Here is a 22,824-nt window from a genome sequence, read left to right as displayed (position 1 = left end):
ACTGCTTTGATTCCCTGGCAAAACAATGGGTCAGTAAAAACAGATACAAGTGGACAGGTGAACAAGGAGGTATTGTGATAGTATCACCAAGTATAGATTCACAAAGCTTAGAGGTAGCTACAGGTTTTTAAGAGCATCCTCTGAAGATCATATTTTAAATCAAGACACTTTACATAGATGGTAGGGGGCTTGCTCCCAAGTCTGTTTTAAGACCAACCCAAGCACTATCATTTTTAGCTAGCTAGCGAATGTTAGCATTGCTAGCTATCTTTGACAAACTTTGCTAGCTAATGGCAACATTGCCATCTGTCTAAAATAAATTTGACGACATGATTAGGTGTCTCGTAGAAGGGCTTTGGGGAATGCTAGCAAAGTTGTTTCCTACTATATATTTGACTACTTTAGCAATGTCATCGTATTTCCAGGCACATCATTCCAGGCACATTCAGTATCATTTAGGTGAAACAGTAGGGTGCCACTATGGCGCCGCCGGTAGAGGGCGGCTTGAGAACGTTCATAACAATGGTATGACGCGACCAAGTGACGGAAGTGCAACCTATGAATAGGCAGCAGTCTAAAGTTACCAAGGTAATTCAAGGCAGGATGGTGGCTGGTAAGTGAATTGCGAGTTACAGACAGAACGTCTCTGTGTGCCATCGCAGCTTGTGTCTCCTGTGGCCTCTGGGTGTTTTCCGGTGGCGATGACAGAAGCTGAATGATATTATGATCAACATCTCCCCTCCCTTCTACCCCACTCTGTTTCCTGGTCAACATCTCCCCTCCCTTTTACTCCTTCCTGCTTCCTGGCCGCCTGACTATGACTAACTGTGTAGAAACTCTCAACATCTATTTCACCTTTAAGTAAAAGAAGGTTCAGGACGGTAGCTTAATCATCATTTATTACTGACACGTTTCAGAGCAAGCTCCTTTGTCAAAGTACTTTTGCAACAGTGTCAGACCGCTACACTCTTGCTCTCTTCACATTTCTCTCAAAACCTCAACATTCACATTTTTTTGAACGTCAGTTCCTTGAGTTTCAGAGATAGGCATTATAGTAATGGATTGCATCTGTAAAGGCTTGTCAGATTGTATCAGTGAAGGGTGGACACACAGAAAAGTAATGATTGCCAACGGCAGCAAATAATTTGTAGCATGTCACTCACTACATGTCACTAGTTAACTAAGTTCATAATACACTTATTTAGGGTTCAATGGACAGAGATATATGCTGTGTTTATAACCAAGTGGGAAGGTGAAAATTACCAGTTGTGAAGTCGTAAAAACTAATTGGGTACATTCAACTGGGAAATACCAACCAACATGGAGGTTATTAGAAGGCTTATGATTGTCTTGTTATTTTTTGCCAATTAAAAGTATATCCAGATCTGCTTTCACTTTCTAAATCAAAAGAAAGATGAACAGATTACATTTTGGATCAACAATTTGGATTTACTTCTTACCATAAACAACAACTGCTGAAGATGCCACCATGCTTGCTGTCTTTTTTGTTGACAGGATGGCAGAGGAATTTCCCACTAGTAATTACCAGTTGGAGGGGCATTCAAGTGGATTTTCCCAGTCGTATGCTGGTGTTTACGAAATGAAGAGATGTTGTGAACACCCCAACCTCTAGAGAACCAGACCCAACGTTTAGAGAACCAGACCCAACCCTTAGAGAACCAAACCCAACCTTAGAGAACCAAACCCACCCTTTAGAGAACCAGACTCAACCTCTAGAGAACCAGATCCAACCTCTAGAGAACCAGACCCAACCTTTAGAGAACCAGACCCAACCTTTAGAGAACCAGACCCAACCTCTAGAGAACCATACCCAATCTTTAGAGAACCAGACCCAGCCTTTATAGAACCAGACCCAACCTTTAGAGAACCAGACCCAACCTCAAGAAAACCAGAACCAACCTCTAGAGAACCAGATCCAACCATATCCAACCTTTTGAAACCCACAGACCCAAACAAGATATCTTCTGCATAAGCTAGGAGTAGATTTTGTCGATCACTGAACAAAAATTCCTTAGTTCATTCAAAATCCCAGGCTCTGAGATAACGAGTGAAAACAGTTTTTCTTGATTTAGTTCACTTACTATGATATAAACAGACACCGGCTGCCTGTTTAAAAGAACTGAAAACAGCACACATAATACATTTGATTGACAACTGGCAGACAGGTGTGCTAGAGGCACCAGGCCAGCCCAGACCAGCCCAGACCATCCCAGACCAGCCCAGGCCACCAAAGGGACCATAGTAGTCCCTATGGTCCCTTTGGTGGCCTGGGCTGGTCTGGGATGGTCTGGGCTGGTCTGGGCTGGCCTGGTGCCTCTAGCACACCTGTCTGCCAGGTCTGTCCCCACCATCCACCGCAACGCAGATGTACACCTCCTTTCTTGTCACTCTCCACTGTGTCTGTTCAATTAAAAGAAAAACAAGATATCGTCCCTTTGGGATACCTTCATCATTATCACCATCATTTACTGCCAGTGTTTCCTCACAGTAGTCCACTAGACTACTGTACAGTGGCTCTTTTCCCTCGCAGACTCCTGTGTTGCTAGGTAAGGATAGCATTAATAATTAACTTTGTAGCCAGCCTTTTGATGAGACCAGGAACAAGAAGCTAGTACAAAGCTACTTTAAAGCTGAGAAACGAACATCAGTATTCTCCCGCGGATGCTGCATTCACCTCATTCACTGGAGTGAGACCCGGAGTGTGATCCAGGGTTTTGTGTTTTGAGACAGAGCCCCGGCGCATGCTTTACAAACTCCCAACTTCACTGATAAACCCTTCACAGTTCTCCACAGTAATCCACCAGTTCAGTTCAGAGGTCACTCATCCATTGTACTGTACACATTTTGCTTTACAGAAGGTGCTTTACGCTAAAGAAGGGAGTACACAGTCTGGTGACCTCTGCATGCAATGATATCTGCTCCCGATTTCGATCATAGATATTGGTCATTCTCCAGAGACCTGAGAATATGCATGGCGGCATCTTTGTTGAACCCTTTTCACAATATTTTGCCAACCCAAACCATACTGAAATAAAATATCCCCCCAAATTTTCCATGCACACAAAAAGCTTATTTCTCTCCAATTGTGTGCACAAATTTGTTTACTGGATCTGTTATTTCACCTCATGAAACATGGGACCAACACTTTACAACTCCCCACACCTGGTTGTCTACGAAGAACCAAAAACTTGCAGACACTAGGCCCTCCATGGAATGAGTTTGATACCTCTGGTGTATAGTGTGCTGTTTCAGGAATTTTGAGAGATATTCGCCAGTTTCAGGTCACACACTGCCTGACCTGGGTTCAAATACTATTTAAAAAAATGCACATTTGAAGTACATTATCTGTGATTGATTGAGCTTGCTTGTCTTAATGGACCAATACAATAGTCCCACAACCTCAAACCCACCTATCTGGCACTCCAGGCAACTCTCAATGCAGTTGAAAGATTTCAAATAGTATTTGAACCCAGGTCTTCACCCTGCCTTGCTCACCAAAGAGCAGCGAACATACCACAGAGTTTTCTCTCCAGTTGATATGAGCACAATTCAGCATACAGTAAACAAACAACTCACTCTCCAAAATGGCCTCCTCAAGAGGTAGTCGATTACGCATTTACCTGGGCTATCTTTCTCCCAGAGTATGGCAAGAGCTACTCACTCAAGCTCATTGGAAAAACAGCTTTCCTGACTGGGGACTTAAAAAGTAAAAGGTGTTTCTAATGTTAATTATGCTTCCTAATTGAATCTTAGAGGTTCCATGAAGGAGACTTCATGCTGTTGAGCTGACTCGGCATATTGGTGGATTTCACTAAGGCAAGACAGGTTGAGAGCTTTTATCGAGGGCACGCCAGTACAACATCTTCCCTTTAGCCCACACTGACAGCCTGATAATTTATGCTAATGGTTATATCTACTTCATCATGATGGACTCTTTCAGATTGCTAAATGTTTTGAGCCACTACAAACAAACGAACCAACATGTTGTCTCGAAGCAATGCGCTCTTTTTAACATTCTCATTTCAAATCTGAACATGACTGCCAATTAGGTTACAGTAGTTTGGGTGACACACTGTACTGTATAAGTACAATGTTTTTTTGATTGATTTTTGTGTTAACAATTTGTACAGTTAACTATTTAAAAGTGCATAGCTCCTTAGAGGATGACACATTAAAGCAATGGAAACTAGTATTCATCGATGTGATCCTTCTAATGAGCATGATGATTCTAGAGCTCCACCTTGACTTTACCTATCAATATAATGAGTACAATGGGAAACAGTGTGCTGGTTTCAAGTGCAGGGCACAGCAGGTGTTTATTAGTAAAGGACCACAGGAGGAGGCAGGTAGCTGGGTTCAGGGACAGGCAGAAGGTCATACACAGGGACTCCAAAAATGTAAAAGTACAGACTGGGAAAAGGCTAATAACGTAGTCTAGGAGATCAGGCAAGTGGTTGATTGACATCAAAAGTACAGGCATGGAATAGGCAAAAAGGCGTCGTTGGTGAGGATGACCAAACACCATGATACACAGGAGGACTAATATGGCCATAACCAGCACTCCAACTAGACCATGTATCGAAACAAACAATACCTCACAATGATGGGGTGCAAAGAACTGAACTAAATAGTGTGTCTAAATGACGTACAGGTGTGCGAACAGTTGATCAGGTGATTGGGATCTGGAGAGTGAGCTGCGTTCAGGGGATCTATGTGTTTGAGAGTGTGAGTTGGAAGCCAACATTACAATCAACCTATCATATTGACCTTACCTATCAACCTATCATATTACCGGCTCGGACTCTGGACAGGTACATTTCATACATGTGGCTAAAGCAGTGTTAGACCGATCAGCCAGGAGTAATGATCCATTTAGCCATTCCCTAGCAGAATGGTGTCGAGAGGATTTCCACAGTAATTGAACTGGCCTTCATTAAAATAACCTTTTATTTGGCAGGATGAATAAAAAATCAGAACGGTAGTGTGTGTATGAAGACCATCAAATAATATTTATGGCGTTATATACTGTACCTCTGGCATATACCAATATTGCTATCTAAACAAACCATCATTTTGGCATGTACAGTTATCTTGTGAGTGACAGAGGAATCCTGTACCTGACTCAATTCAGATTACAGAGAATTATCTCAAACTATGCTGCCTTCACTTGCTCATCGGAACTGGGAAATGTTTCAGTTGTGAAGTCGTCTCCAACATGATTGTGTTCAAGCAGGCACGTGCACAGATAAGGCTCTACCTGTGCAGAACACATGCCCCTTTGCCCTTCCAGTTTCTAAAGTGGCCTTTTCTTTTGAGAGTTGGGGGGTGGGGGGCTGTCCCTTTTTCAGTTTGAGCACCTACCCCTCAAAAAGCCTGTGGACGGACCTGTGTTCAAAGTGCTTTTGAAGTCAGAACGATTCTTCAACCAATTAGATTTTAGCTAGCTAGATAGCTAAAACGTTGCTTGCTAATAATAAAGTTAGCGAGCTTGTTCAACATTGACAATATGGCCAAACTAGCTACATTATCCGCATTGATACATTTGACGATGTCAACATTGATTTGGCTTAATCATCTTTTGCTTGAAAAGGTGAACGGTCAGTGATGAAACTGTGGTATCATCTCCAAATCTGACCTGGTGGGGTTGTTCAACTGGTTCTTTTGTCGGAACCTTGTATTTCCTACTTCCGAGGAGCATTTCAAGGCACCATAGGACAATGGGACAAGGCAACAGCTTTGTGTGTCGCGAAACGTTCCAAAGCTTTGTGGGAATATAAATGTATGTCCTAACCAAACAATCCACTTTGCATTCAGGCCACTGCCTGAACTCTGACACTGTGCATTACTATCTTGAGATTAGCAGCAGCCTATGTATGCAATGCTATACACAATGTTGTACACTGTACATAACCCATAGGGCTCTGGTCAAAAGTAATACACTATATAGGGAATAGGGTACCATTTGGGATGCTGTTCCAGATTTGAAAATGCATGAGTCATAGACAGTGAGGAACAAACCGTTGGAGATGTGGGGCAGATGTAGATTAACTAGCTGTTCTCCTTTTGTTTCTTTGTTTGGTTTATATCATTCTAGGAGGAATTTCCCATTATGGTCCAGACAAATGTTTCATGTGGGACAATACTAGCGCTGCCTGAAATATCCTTCTTCAGCGTGAGCACATGCCCCTCAAAAGTTCTTTTCACGACACCCTGTGTTCAAATGCTTTTGAAGTCAGAACGATTCTTCAACCAATTAGATTTTAGCTAGCTAGATAACTGGAAAATCAAAAGCTATGTTCCGGACAAAGTTCTGTTTCATGTGAGACAATACTAGCGCTGCCTGAAATATCATGAAATATTGAATTATTAGTGTAAGACCATTAATAGTGTATGTCCTCGCAGCATTTATGTTAAAGCCACAAAGAAGGAACCTCTAGCTTCACATGTTCTTATTAGCACAGCACAACAGACTTGTTTCTAGGGGCAGGTGATTCAGTGCTCTGCTGTTGCTATCCCTAAAGAACACAGCACAGTGTTGATTTAAAGGTCAGTTTGACAGCCTTGAAACATAAACCCACTTACAGTGCTGGTTCTAGCCTGGCAGGCTCAGACTCAGAATAGGAATGTTTATTGAAGGGCCACACAGCGACAGAAGTATTTATTTAGAAATCTTGTGAACCAGAATTATTGTACGTGGTGTCCATTCAGGTTATTGAGTGACTTACTAATAGACTTGTACTAACTTAGCAAATGTATATTTGTATAAATGTATACACCCAAATGTATATTTGTATAAATGTGTACACCCAAATGTATATTTGTATAAATGTATACACCCAAATGTATATTTGTATAAATGTATACACCCAAATGTATATTTGCTCAGCAGCAACAACTATAACAATGATGGTGAGGTGGCCAGTGGTGCTGTTTCCCCCGAATGCAGATTCCATCTTTAAGCAAAAAATATATTTTTGTTTGTATTCATTTTGTGAATATTTATATATTTATATTTTCTATTTTACTCTGGAAGTGTAGAGAACTGCAGGTTGTATAGATCATTAACTACAATCCTAAATTGTAATTGGCTGAACACCTCATATAGACAAAGCAATATAATAGTAATCAGCCTTATCTTCCACCCCAGTCCTTGAGAAAGATGTCTGTCTCCTCCACCTTGCTCTGTAGTAAGTGGTGCTCTGCTGCTTTCCTCTCCTCTCCTGCATCTATCTACATCAGAGTAGCGTCTGTCAAGGCTGACAAAGAGCCAAGACTGATTGTACACCCAACCAGCCGGGGCTGCCAGGGCTGATGTGCGATAAGACCATCAAGGCTCGAGGCAGCCAGTCAGGCACATAAGCTCTCCACATGTCGACAATCACAATTCAGCACTTTTGACTCAGCTATAGGGGCCTAGCAGTGATTCCCAAACTGGTCTTACATAACTGTGTACAGTAACCCCTAATAAGCCTTATACTCACTGGGGTGGGAATACTGAAAAAAGTTTGTTTGTTAAAGCCCCACTACATCCTTGGCAGTATCTACTAACTCTCCATGTACTTGAATTCATGTATCATTATTGTGGTGGCGTTGTCTACCAACAAAGGGCTTTGGTGAGACCTCCCTGTTGACAGGAAAACTATATGATACCTCATAAGAGAGGTGCACTAGTCATGGTAGCTTTGACTCTTTGACAAAGCTATTTTGCGTTGTTGTCATGAATGGCACCTCTAAACCTCTTGTTTCTACCAAGGCTATGTATGGGCTCCTTGTTCTACCAAGGCTATGTATGGGCTCCTTGTTTCTACCAAGGCTATGTATGGGCTCCTTGTTTCTACCAAGGCTATGTATGGGCTCCTTGTTTCTACCAAGGCTATGTGCGGGCTCCTTGTTTCTACCAAGGCTATGTGTGGGCTCCTTGTTCTACCAAGGCTATGTATGGGCTCCTTGTTCTACCAAGGCTATGTATGGGCTCCTTGTTTCTACCAAGGCTATGTGTGGGCTCCTTGTTTCTACCAAGGCTATGTGTGGGCTCCTTGTTCTACCAAGGCTATGTGTGGGCTCCTTGTTCTACCAAGGCTATGTGTGGGCTCCTTGTTTTACCAAGGCTATGTGTGGGCTCCTTGTTTCTACCAAGGCTATGTGTGGGTTCCTTGTTTCTACCAAGAATATGTGTGGGCTCCTTGTTTCTACCAAGGCTACTTGGGGGGGTACTCTGTCAAACATACGGCCATCAAAGGAGAACCAGAACTTTCACTCGCTCCTCACTGACAGACACACACTGTCAAACACTGTACACTACTATAAATGTTTTATTTCCCCTTTATTTAACCAGGTAGGCAAGTTGAGAACAAGTTCTCATTTACAACTGCGACCTGGCCAAGATAAAGCAAAGCAGTTCGACACATACAACAACACAGAGTTACACATGGCGTAAAACAAACATACAGTCAATAATACAGTAGAAAAATAAGTCTATATACGATCTGAGCAAATGAGGAGAGAAGGGATGTAAAGGCAACAAAAAAAGGCCATGTTGGCGAAGTAAATACAATATAGCAAGTAAAACACTGGAATGGTAGATTTGCAGTGGAAGAATGTGCAATGTAGAAATAGAAATAATGGGGTGCAAAGGAGAAAAATAAATAAATAAATACAGTAGGGGGAGAGGTAGTTGTTTGGGCTAAATTATAGATGGGCTATGTACAGGTGCAGTAATCTGTGAGCTGCTCTGACAGCTGGTGCTTAAAGCTAGTGAGGGAGATAGGTGTTTCCAGTTTCAGAGAATGTTGTAGTTCGTTCCAGTCATTGGCAGCAGAGAATTGGAAGGAGAGGCGGCCAAAGGAAGAATTAGTTTTGGGGGTGACCAGAGAGATATTCCTGCTGGAGCGCATGCTATAGGTGGGTGCTGCTATGGTGACCAGCGAGCTGAGATAAGGGGGGACTTTACCTAGCAGGGTCTTGTAGATGACCTGGAGCCAGTGGGTTTGGCGGCGAGTATGAAGCGAGGGCCAGCCAACGAGAGCATACAGGTTGCAGTGGTGGGTAGTATATGGGGCTTTGGTGACAAAACGGATTGCACTGCAATAGACTGCATCCAATTTATTGAGTAGGGTATTGGAGGCTATTTTGTAAATGACATCGCCGAAGTCGAGGATCGGTAGGATGGTCAGTTTTACGAGGGTGTGTTTGGCAGCATGAGTGAAGGATGCTTTGTTGCGAAATAGGAAGCAAATTCTAGATTTAACTTTGGATTGGAAATGTTTGATGTGAGTCTGGAAGGAGAGTTTAGAGTCTAACCAGACACCTAGGTATTTGTAGTTGTCCACATATTCTAAGTCAGAACCTGTCACGCGGGACTAGGTGGGTGAGGAAGGAATCAGGCGCAGAGAGTTCCACTGGGAAACAGTGCTCTTTAATATGGCACAAAAATAGACAAGCCCAACAACACAGGGCACTGTGTTGTGACTACCCAAAACACAGGGTGCCAAGTCCAGAAAATTATACACCTTTACCTAAACGCACACACGTAACACAAAGATAATCCCGCACAAAACAAGGGCGGTTACACGTTCTTTAAATAAGGAAGCTCATTAAGCACATACAACAGGACACAGGTGAAACTAACTAAACTAACTAAGACAAAACAAACAGACAAACGAAAAAGGGATCGGTGGCGGCTAGTAGGCCGGTGACGACGACCCAGGGGAGCCAACTTCGGCGGAAGTCGTGACAGAACCGCTGGACGGGTGGGCAGGTGCAGGCAGCGATCGGTTGAAGAGCATGCACTTAGTTTCACTTGTAATTTAACTGTACACACTACTGGGTTTAAGATTCCACCATTACTGAATGAGCCCACTAGAGGGTGCCAGATAATTTAACCTTGCAGCTTGATTGGTTCATTTCAGACCGGGGACCTTAATGCCACAATCCTTAATATGTTTTTCAGCTAAATGGCAGCCCCATCACACAGTTTGCTATAAAGCTAAAGGATGGTGCAGGAGAATTGTTACCACTCTTCAATCATAGATGGAGAAACTGTATAGTAAAGTAACACATGGTTTGATTATACACTGAGTGTACAAAATATTAGGAACACCTGCTCTTTCCATGACATACTGACCAGGTGAAAGCTATTATCCCTTATTGATGTTAAATCCACTTCAATCAGTGTAGATGAATTGTAGGAGAGAGGCTAAAGAATAATTTTTAATTGAGACATGGATTGTGTGTGTGTGCCACAGAGGGTGAATGGGCAAGACATAAATATTTAAGTGCTTTTGAACAGGATATGGTAGTAGGTGCACCGGTTTGTCTCAAGAACTGCAACACTACAGAGTTTTCACACTCTGTAGTGTATCAAGTGTGTGTCAAGACATCCAGCCAACTTGAAAACTGTGGGAAACATTGGATTCAACATGGGCCAGCATCCCTGTGGAAAGCTTGACACCTTGTAGAGTCCATGCCCTAAAGAATTGAGGCAGTTCTGAGGGAGGTGTTCTTCATGTTTTGTACCTGTATGTTGAAGCTATCTATACATAGTTTGATTACAAAGACATTGTTTACTAATACTGGTGTGAAACATCCTTATTCTATAGCTTGGGTTATGTACTGTAGATAAGACAGTAGCATTAAGCTAATGAAGCATTGTAGAAGTGATTTTCCTCAAGAATCAATACATTATTTTTAAATGACAAAAAACATAGCTGTTAATATCAGATTATCACGGCCGTTGAAAGAACTGGACCAAGGTGCAGGGTGGTGAGCGTACATATTCCTTTATTTCATATGACACCGACAAAAGCAATCCAAAACAACCGTGAAGCTATAGTCCCAACAAACAAAGACAACTTCCCACAAAGACAGGTAGGGAAAAGGGCTACCTAAGTATGGTTCTCAGAGACAACGATAGACAGCTGTCCCTGATTGAGAACCCTACCCGGCCACACATAGAAATACAAATAATAGAACATACCCACCCCAAATCACACCCTGACCAAACCAAATAGAGACATAAAAAGGATCTCTAAGGTCAGAGCGTGACACAGATTGTACCTTCAAGGATCGATGTCTGATATACAGTGGCTGAATGGGGGTTATTCTGTCAGATTTAGATTTCTTCATATAAACCAATCATGGAGTTTGCAATCCTTTTAAATAGCCTTTAGGCAGCATAAGCAACATTTTGTCAGTACATGCATCATACATGATGGACCTGATAAGTGCACTTGAGTAAATGAGGGATACAAAGTTTATTGAAAGCAGATGCATCTACTCAAGTGTGGTTCCTGAGTTAATTAAGCAATAAACATCCCATCATGCTTAGGATCATGCATAAAAAATGTATTTATTTATTTCACCTTTATTTAACCAGGTAGGCTAGTTGAGAACAAGTTCTCATTTGCAACTGCGACCTGGCCAAGATAAAGCATAGCTGTGTGAACAGACAACACAGAGTTACACATGGAGTAAACAATTAACAAGTCAATAACACAGTAGGAAAAAAAGGGGAGTCTATATACATTGTGTGCAAAAGGCATGAGGAGGTAGGCGAATAATTATAATTTTGCAGATTAACACTGGAGTGATAAATGATCAGATGGTCATGTACAGGTAGAGATATTGGTGTGCAAAAGAGCAGAAAAGTAAATAAATAAAAACAGTATGGGGATGAGGTAGGTAAAAATGGGTGGGCTATTTACCGATAGACTATGTACAGCTGCAGCGATCGGTTAGCTGCTCAGATAGCAGATGTTTGAAGTTGGTGAGGGAGATAAAAGTCTGCAACTTCAGCGATTTTTGCAATTCGTTCCAGTCAAAGGCAGCAGAGAACTGGAACGAAAGGCGGCCAAATGAGGTGTTGGTTTTAGGGATGATCAGTGAGATACACCTGCTGGAGAGCGTGCTACGGATGGGTGTTGCCATCGTGACCAGTGAACTGAGATAAGGCGGAGCTTTACCTAGCATGGACTTGTAGATGACCTGGAGCCAGTGGGTCTGGCGACGAATATGTAGCGAGGGCAAGCCGACTAGAGCATACAAGTCGCAGTGGTGGGTGGTATAAGGTGCTTTAGTGACAAAACGGATGGCACTGTGATAAACTGCATCCAGTTTGCTGAGTAGAGTGTTGGAAGCAATTTTGTAGATGATATCGCCGAAGTCGAGGATCGGTAGGATAGTCAGTTTTACTAGGGTAAGTTTGGCGGCGTGAGTGAAGGAGGCTTTGTTGCGGAATAGAAAGCCGACTCTTGATTTGATTTTCGATTGGAGATGTTTGATATGCATCTGGAAGGAGAGTTTACAGTCTAGCCAGACACCTAGGTACTTATAGATGTCCACATATTCAAGGTTGGAACCATCCAGGGTGGTGATGCTAGTCGGGCGTGCGGGTGCAGGCAGCGAACGGTTGAAAAGCATGCATTTGGTTTTACTAGCGTTTAAGAGCAGTTGGAGGCCACGGAAGGAGTGTTGTATGGCATTGAAGCTCGTTTGGAGGTTAGATAGCACAGTGTCCAAGAACGGGCCGGAAGTATATAGAATGTTGTCCTCTGCGTAGAGGTGGATCAGGGAATCGCCCGCAGCAAGAGCAACATCATTGATATATACAGAGAAAAGAGTCGGCCCGAGGATTGAACCCTGTGGCACCCCCATAGAGACTGCCAGAGGACCGGACAGCATGCCCTCCGATTTGACAAACTGGACTCTGTCTGCAAAGTAATTGGTGAACCAGGCAAGGCAGTCATCCGAAAAACCGAGGCTACTGAGTCTGCCGATAAGAATATGGTGATTGACAGAGTCGAAAGCCTTGGCAAGGTCGATGAAGACGGCTGCACAGTACTGTCTTTTATCGATGGCGGTTATGATATCGTTTAGTACCTTGAGCGTGGCTGAGGTGCACCCGTGACCGGCTCGGAAACCAGATTGCACAGCGGAGAAGGTACGGTGGGATTCGAGATGGTCAGTGACCTGTTTGTTGACTTGGCTTTCGAAGACCTTAGATAGGCAGGGCAGGATGGATATAGGTCTGTAACAGTTTGGGTCCAGGGTGTCTCCCCCTTTGAAGAGGGGATGACTGCGGCAGCTTTCCAATCCTTGGGGATCTCAGACGATATGAAAGAGAGGTTGAACAGGCTGGTAATAGGGGTTGCGACAATGGCGGCGGATAGTTTCAGAAATAGAGGGTCCAGATTGTCAAGCCCAGCTGATTTGTACGGGTCCAGGTTTTGCAGCTCTTTCAGAACATCTGCTATCTGGATTTGGGTAAAGGAGAACCAGGAGAGGCTTGGGCGAGTCGCTGCGGGGGGGGGGGGGGGGGCGGAGCTGTTGGCAGAGGTTGGAGTAGCCAGGCGGAAGGCATGTGCAGCTGTTGAGAAATGCTTGTTGAAATTTGAGATAATCATGGATTTATCGGTGGTGACCGTGTTACCTAGCCTCAGTGCAGTTGGCAGCTGGGAGGAGGTGCTCTTGTTCTCCATGGACTTCACAGTGTCCCAGAACTTTTTGGAGCTACAGGATGCAAACTTCTGCCTGAAGAAGCTGGCCTTAGCTTTCCTGACTGACTGCGTGTATTGGTTCCTGACTTCCCTGAACAGTTGCATATCGCGGGGACTATTTGATGCTATTGCAGTCCGCCACAGGATGTTTTTGTGCTGGTCGAGGGCAGTCAGGTCTGGAGTGAACCAAGGGCTATATCTGTTCTTAGTTCTGCATTTTTTTGAACGGAGCATGCTTATCTAAAATGGTGAGGAAGTTACTTTTAAAGAATGACCAGGCATCCTCAACTGACGGGATGAGGTCAATGTCCTTCCAGGATACCCGGGCCAGGTCGAAAATGCTGGGCAGGCCATTATTTTAGCTATCATGGCTTTTCCCACATAGGATGACTAAACCCCCATCCACAGTGGTCATTTAATGGTTTGATGAGCATGAAAAATATGTAAACCAAATGCCATGGCTGTCTGCCACCAGATTTCAACCCATTTGAACACTAATGGGATATTCTGGAGCGGCACCTGATACGCCGTTTGCCACCACCATCAACAAAACACCAAATGATGGAATTTCTCATGGAAGAATGGTGTCACATCCCTCCAATAGAGTTCCAGACACTTGTAGAATCTATGCCACAGTGCATTGAAGCTGTTCTGGCCCGTGGTGGCCCAACGCCCTATTAAGACAATTTATGTTGGTGTTTCCTTTATTTTGGCAGTTACCTGCATGCAGTGGTAGAATTCCCTCTCAAGAACTTAACACGTTAATAGTATTACTACGTTATCATATCAAAGGTCTTGCGTTGGACAATTTGCATAATTTAATTGAGAACTACCCCTTAGCTTTCAGGCTTATTAAATATGTGACTGGGTGTCTTTGCATCTGTAATGAGGTAGCCGCACACACACAGACACACATTCAAATATACAGGGCTTCAAACATCTGAGACTGCCCATCTCCCTATCTAACTATCAGCTCTGATTCCGCCAGATAGAGGGATCCGACTTATCAAACTTGACAAAACACACTCTAACCAATCAGAGAACATATAGTATGGAACTAGACCCAGGGATATCATTATCTGAAAGTAATATTACCATTACCCAGGCAAATGGAAGTCTGGAGAACCTATTTGCGTGTCCAGAAAGAGTTAGCTGGAGCTGTGTGTGTGTGTATGAGGTCTTGTGTGTGTGTCTCCAGAACTGGTTAGCTGGATATCTCTGTTCTGTTCTGTGGCATGAACACAACCAGTCAAAAGTAGTCTACCTGCACACTTTCGTCCACTCCAATAATTCCAGCATCCAAACAGTGCACTGTGCACCTGACATTTGATGAAGGAAAAGAGACATCTGTTACAAAACATTTGGCGATTGTCATTAGGTTTACACTCTTGTCGCCTGAATTAATTGATGTGTCTTGCTGACAAATTGGCCGTTTTTGTAAATTGAAAAGTCAGGAAACCTGAAAGGGGGCTGAAATACTTGATGGAAATAGGTTACAGCTGTGTCTGCCCCGAGCTCAGCGGCGTGGGAAACTGTGAGGCTGGCTGGACCCACAGGCGTAGTATTGAGATGAATGTGGTTGAAACAACCTGAACCAACTGTCACTGGTTTGAACCATGACAGAGAAGTGGGGATGTTGGTTTAATTTGGAATAAGCTTCTATTTCCCTATGTACCACTGTAGCAGGACAAAATTGCATTACAAATAGGAGAATGATTAAATTGGAGGGTGTTGGTTTAATTTGGAATAAGCTTTCACGGAAGTCCTGTGAAAAAACTTTATAACAGAACGTTATTTCGAAACACAAATACTTTAAAATTGACTAGGCTAAATGCAACTGTCACGCCCTGACCTTAGATTCTCTGTTTTTCTATATATTTTGGTTAGGTCAGGGTGTGACTAGGGTGGGTACTCTAGTTGTTGTATGTCTAGAGTTTTTGTCATCTAGGGTTTTTGTATGTCTATGTTGGCCTGATATGGTTCCCAATCAGAGACAGCTGTTTATCATTGTCTCTGATTGGGGATAATACTTAGGTAGCCATTTCCCCATTGTTAGTTGTGGGATCTTGTCTATGTTTAGTTGCCTGTCTGCACTAGTTGTATAGCGGTTCGTTAGTTGATCCCCTCCAAATTCAAAAAAGGAATTGACCATGGTGTTAAGCTTAGTCACGTCAGAGCCAATGTGTTGCTTCGCTGACCACCTTGCTATCATAGTATAATATAAGCACTAATCATAGAGTATTGCTCCCAGAGCCTTAGAAGACAGGACTGCAACAGACAGAGGCCAAGCCATTAATAAACCTATTTACATGAATAACACAGCCCACGTGGTATAATCTACAGCTGCGGTCTGAGGCTCTGCCTGCGTACCAAATGTCACCCCTTTCCACTTTATAGTGCACTACTTTTGACAAGACCCCTATGGGGAAGTAGTGTGAGTGTGCGTTCGTCTGTGTGTGTGTGTGGACAATGTAAAATGCCCACAAGCAGTTACACTGACACTTTCTGACAGTAACAAATGCAATGGGCATAGTTATTGGACCTAGAGATTAGGCCATATGGGGGGAGGGACCTTGAAAAGTCAATACCATAAACATGTACCAGTTAATAGCTACACCCATTTTTCACTCCCTCCATTCACAGAAAACATAAATGGTTGTCATAACTCACTGTACAGCGACAGGTTTTCAATTTCAAAGGACGGGCGGGGTGGGTGGGTGGGTGGGTGGGGGGGGGGGGTGTAAGACCTTAGGTGAAAGTCAGCGCTGTAAGATTTTACCAGTTTATAATACCACCCATTTCTCACAACCTATTCAGCCGTTATACCACACTCAAAACATTGACTTCACAAAACATCACAAAACAACAGAAATAAAGGTCAGAACGTGACAGTACCCCCCCCCGAAAGGTGCGGACTCCGGCCGCAAAACCTTAACTTATAGGGGAGGGTCTGGGTGGGCGTCTTTCCGCGGTGGCGGCTCTGGCGCGGGACGTGGACCCCACTTCACCATAGTCTTAGTCCGCCTCCGTGGCTTCCTAACCACGGTGACCCTTCTAAATGACCCCACTGGACAGAGGGGCAGCTCGGGACAGAGGGGCAGCTCGGGACAGAGGGGCAGCTCGGGGCAGAGGGACGGAAGCTCTGGCACCTCTGGGCTGAGGGGCTCTGGCGCCTCTGGAGCGGGAGACTCCAGCGGCGCCGGACGGAGACAGAGAGACAGCCTGGTGCGTGGGGCTGCCACAGGACCCACCAGGCTGGGGTGGCCCCTGAAGGACCGGGCTGTGGGGGAGCACTGGAGCTCTGGTGCGCAGCCTTGGCACCACTCCCCCAGGTTGGATCACTACTCTAGCCCGGACCCTCCAGAGTGCAGGCACAGGTTGAACTGGGCTATGGGTAAGCACTGGAGATCTAGTGCCTACTACGCGCACCTCTCCCTTAGGCTCCACTCCCACATTTGCCCGGCACGAGCGGAGTGCAGGCATAGGATGCACTGCACCCTCCCAGCGCCCCGGAGACACAGTACGCAGAGCCGGCGCAGGATACCCTGGACCAAAACTGCGTACCGGCGACCAGACATGCTGAGCAGGCACCATACGCCCTGGCTCGATGCCCTAACTCGCATGACACTTTCAGGGGGCTGCCCTATAGCGCACCGGGCTATGGGCACGTACTGGGCTATGCGCACCGGGCTATGGGCACGTACTGGCGACACCGTGGCTTAACCGCATAACACGGTGCCTGACCAGTAACGCGCTGCTTATAATAAGCACGAGGAGTGAGCTCAGGTCTGCTACCTGGCTTAGCCCCACACCTCGTGTGCCCCCCCAAAATTTTTGAGGGGGCTGCCTCTCGTACCTGTCGCGCTGCCGTGCTGCCTCCTCATATCGCTGCCTCCAGCTCTGCTTTGGGGGCAGCGATATTCCCCAGCCTGTGCCCAGTGTCCCTCTCTGTTCAATATCTCCTCCCATGTCCAGGAGTCCTGTGATGCTGGCCGCTGTTGCTGCCGCTGCTGTCGTCGCTGTCTTTTACCACGCCGCTTGGTCCTTGGTTGGTGGGTGATTCTGTCTTTGTGTTTGTTACACCAGATAGGGCTGTTTTCGGTTCTTCACGTTTCTTGTTTTTGTATATTGTTCTATTTTCATCTTTATTAAAGATGTATCAAAATAACCACGCTGCATTTTTGGTCCGCCTCTCCTTCCCAGGAAGAATCCCGTTACAATATTAGTTTGTAGCCCAAACGGTTCGGATGCTACAGACAGAAGTTGGCACATCGACGGTACCGACGTCAGACAAGTCCCGTGGGGCTCATGGGGTTGTAGGCTAAACCATTCGGATGCTACAGACGTTTTCATGAGAAGACGGATTTGAGGGATTTCTCCTGGTCTGACAAACAGCCCTGTAGCTCTGCCTCTTTCCACCTCAGATGCGGAAGGCCGACATAAGCGGATGAGGTGGAATGAGACGCAGCCCATGTAACAACAACCAAAATATCTCCGTCTGTCAATCTACTCTAGGGTGTTAAAATCGTTGTCTTTCTAATGTCTAATTCTCTTTTTGTCCTTGGAAGAGGCATTTTTACTTAAAGCTGCAATCAGCGGTTGAAACAATATCAAAGCCAATCCCACCCCAGTTTCGGTAAAAAGCTGAGGGATGGGGCTGGAGAAATGTAACCACTTTCAAATTCATAGAAAGAGATATGGATGCAAGGACTAACCATCCATGATATCAACATTTGTTTTAACCATGTTTTGAGGCTATAGTGCTTGTTTAAAAACATTTGACTTTAACAAGCTTATATTTTGGTTTATGATGGTTTATGACAGTTGAACTAAGTGCATTCTTTGGGAAACAATAGGTCCATATAATTCATTTGTAAGTCAAAAAAATAGTTGTAGCAACTGCCCCTTTAACTACAGTAGGTAGTCCCACCGAGGTCAGAAGACCTCTTTCCCAAGGGAGAATGACCGACCACTTGAAGAGTGACAGATCTGGTTAATAAAACGGTATAGACACTCAGACACCCAAGTGTACAATACTGTCAGCATGAACTATATTTATCTCTTGAGCTCACAGCTGCTAGGCCATAGAGAGGCTGTCTTCTTCTAACACTGTCAAAGCCTGTCTCGATCATAAGGATACAAATAAATGCTATTAACCAATCGCTGGTTGAAAACTGTTTTCTGCCCCTCCCAAAAGATAGAATTTGTAGATAATTGGCCCTCTTTCTGGGACTCACCCACAAACAGGACCAAGCCTGACCTGCTGAGGAGTGACGGACTCCATCCTAGCTGGAGGGGTGCTCTCATCTTATCTACCAACATAGACAGGGCTCTAACTCCTCTAGCTCCACAATGAAATAGGGTGCAGGCCAGGCAGCAGGCTATTAGCCAGCCTGCCAGCATAGTGGAGTCTGCCACTAGCATAGTCAGTGTAGTCAGCTCAGCTATCACCATTGAGACCGTGTCTGTGCCTCGACCTAGGTTGGGCAAAACTAAACATGGCGGTGTTCGCCTTAGCAATCTCACTAGGATAAAGACCACCTCCATTCCTGTCATTACTGAAAGAGATCATGATACCTCACTTCTCAAAATAGGGCTACTTAATGTTAGATCCCTTACTTCAAAGGCAATTATAGTCAATGAACTAATCACTGATCATAATCTTGATGTGATTGGCCTGACTGAAACATGGCTTAAGCCTGATGAATTTACTGTGTTAAATGAGGCCTCACCTCCTGGCTACACTAGTGACCATATCCCCCGTGCATCCCGCAAAGGCGGAGGTGTTGCTAACATTTACGATAGCAAATTTCAATTTACAAAAAAAAAAAATGATGACGTTTTCGTCTTTTGAGCTTCTAGTCATGAAATCTATGCAGCCTACTCAATCACTTTTTATAGCTACTGTTTTACAGGCCTCCTGGGCCATATACAGCGTTTCTCACTGAGTTCCCTGAATTCCTATCGGACCTTGTAGTCATTGCAGATAATATTCTAATCTTTGGTGACTTTAATATTCACATGGAAAAGTCCACAGACCCACTCCAAAAGGCTTTCGGAGCCATCATCGACTCAGTGGGTTTTGTCTAACATGTCTCTGGACCCACTCACTGTCACAGTCATACGCTGGACCTAGTTTTGTCCCATGGAATAAATGTTGTGGATCTTAATGTTTTTCCTCATAATCCTGGACTATCGGACCACCATTTTATTACGTTTGCAATTGCAACAAATAATCTGCTCAGACCCCAACCAAGGAACATCAAAAGTCGTGCTATAAATTCACAGACAACACAAAGATTCCTTGATGCCCTTCCAGACTCCCTCTGCCTACCCAAGGACGCCAGAGGACAAAAATCCGTGAACCACCTAACTGAGTATCTCAATTTAACCTTGCGCAATACCCTAGATGCAGTTGCACCCCTAAAAACTAAGAAAATGTCTCATAAGAAACTAGCTCCCTGGTACACAGAAAATACCCGAGCTCTGAAGCAAGCTTCCAGAAAATTGGAACGGAAATGGCGCCACACCAAACTGGAAGTCTTCCGACTAGCTTGGAAGGACGGTACCGTGCAGTACCGAAGAGCCCTTACTGCTGCTCGATCATCCTATTTTTCTAACTTAATTGAGGAAAATAAGAACAATCCGAAATTCCTTTTGATACTGTCGCAAAGCTAACTAAAAAGCAGCATTCCCCAAGAGAGGATGACTTTCACTTTAGCAGTGATAAATTCATGAACTTCTTTGAGGAAAAGATTATGATTATTAGAAAGCAAATTACGGACTCCTCTTTAAACCTGCGTATTCCTCCAAACCTCAGTTGTCCTGAGTCTGCACAACTCTGCCAGGACCTAGGATCAAGAGAGACGCTCAAGTCTTTTAGTACTATATCTCTTGACACAATGATGAAAATAATCATGGCCTCTAAACCTTCAAGCTGCATACTGGACCCTATTCCAACTAAACTACTGAAAGAGCTGCTTCCTGTGCTTGGCCCTCCTATGTTGAACATAATAAACGGCTCTCTATCCACTGGATGTGTACCAAACTCACTAAAAGTGGCAGTAATAAAGCCTCTCTTGAAAAAGCCAAACCTTGACCCAGAAAATATAAAAAACTATCGGCCTATATCGAATCTTCCATTCCTCTCAAAAATTTTAGAGAAGGCTGTTGCACAGCAACTCACTGCCTTCCTGAAGACAAACAATGTATACGAAATGCTTCAGTCTGGTTTTAGACCCCATCATAGCACTGAGACGGCACTTGTGAAGGTGGTAAATGACATTTTAATGGCAACGGACCGAGGCTCTGCATCTGTCCTCGTGCTCCTAGACCTTAGTGCTGCTTTTGATACCATCGATCACCACATTCTTTTGGAGAGATTGGAAACCCAAATTGGTCTACACGGACATGTTCTGGCCTGGTTTAGATCTTATCTGTCGGAAAGATATCAGTTTGTCTCTGTGAATGGTTTGTCCTCTGACAAATCAACTGTAAATTTCGGTGTTCCTCAAGGTTCTGTTTTAGGACCACTATTGTTTTCACTATATATTTTACCTCTTGGGGATGTTATTCGAAAACATAATGTAAACTTTCACTGCTATGCGGATGACACACAGCTGTACATTTCAATGAAACATGGTGAAGCCCCAAAATTGCCCTCGCTAGAAGCATGTGTTTCAGACATAAGGAAGTGGATGGCTGCAAACTTTCTACTATTAAACTCGGACAAAACAGAGATGCTTGTTCTAGGTCCCAAGAAACAAAGAGATCTTCTGTTGAATCTGACAATTAATCTTAATGGTTGTACAGTCGTCTCAAATAAAACTGTGAAGGACCTCGGCGTTACTCTGGACCCTGATCTCTCTTTTGAAGAACATATCAAGACCATTTCGAGGACAGCTTTTTTCCATCTACGTAACATTGCAAAAATCAGAAACTTTCTGTCCAAAAATGATGCAGAAAAATTAATCCATGCTTTTGTCACTTCTAGGTTAGACTACTGCAATGCTCTATTTTCCGGCTACCCGGATAAAGCACTAAATAAACTACAGTTAGTGCTGAATACGGCTGCTAGAATCCTGACTAGAACCAAAAAATTTGATCATATTACTCCAGTGCTAGCCTCTCTACACTGGCTTCCTGTCAAAGCAAGGGCTGATTTCAAGGTTTTACTGCTAACCTACAAAGCATTACATGGGCTTGCTCCTACCTATCTCTCTGATTTGGTCCTGCCGTACATACCTACACGTACGCTACGGTCACAAGACGCAGGCCTCCTAATTGTCCCTAGAATTTCTAAGCAAACAGCTGGAGGCAGAGCTTTCTCCTATAGAGCTCCATTTTTATGGAACGGTCTGCCTACCCATGTCAGAGACGCAAACTCGGTCTCAACCTTTAAGTCTTTACTGAAGACTCATCTCTTCAGTGGGTCATATGATTGAGTGTAGTCTGGCCCAGGAGTGGGAAGGTGAACGGAAAGGCTCTGGAGCAACGAACCGCCCTTGCTGTCTCTGCCTGGCCGATTCCCCTCTTTCCACTGGGATTCTCTGCCTCTACCCTGTTACGGGGGCTGAGTCACTGGCTTACTGGGGCTCTCTCATGCCGTCCCTGGGGGGGGGGGGGGGTGCGTCACCTGGGTGGGTTGATTCACTGTTGTGGTCGGCCTGTCTGGGTTGGCGCCCCCCCCTTGGGTTGTGCCGTGGCGGAGATCTTTGTGGGCTATACTCGGCCTTGTCTCAGGATGGTAAGTTGGTGGTTGAAGATATCCCTCTAGTGGTGTGGGGGCTGTGCTTTGGCAAAGTGGGTGGGGTTATATCCTTCCTGTTTGGCCCTGTCCGGGGGTGTCATCGGATGGGGCCACAGTGTCTCCTGACCCCTCCTGTCTCAGCCTCCAGTATTTATGCTGCATTAGTTTATGTGTCGGGGGCTAGGGTCAGTTTGTTATATCTGGAGTACTTCTCCTGTCCTATTCGGTGTCCTGTGTGAATCTAAGTGTGCGTTCTCTAATTCTCTCCTTCTCTCTTTCTTTCTCTCTCTCGGAGGACCTGAGCCCTAGGACCATGCCCCAGGACTACCTGACATGATGACTCCTTGCTGTCCCCAGTCCACCTGGCCATGCTGCTGCTCCAGTTTCAACTGGCCTGGGCCCTAGGACCATGTCCCAGGACTACCTGACATGATGACTCCTTGCTGTCCCCAGTCCACCTGGCCATGCTGCTGCTCCAGTTTCAACTGTTCTGCCTTACTATTATTCAACCATGCTGGTCATTTATGAACATTTGAACATCTTGGCCACGTTCTGTTATAA

The sequence above is a fragment of the Oncorhynchus nerka genome, linkage group LG6 (assembly GCF_034236695.1).
Source record: "Oncorhynchus nerka isolate Pitt River linkage group LG6, Oner_Uvic_2.0, whole genome shotgun sequence".
NCBI lineage: Eukaryota > Metazoa > Chordata > Actinopteri > Salmoniformes > Salmonidae > Oncorhynchus > Oncorhynchus nerka.
Note: the sequence above shows the minus strand (reverse complement) of the source record.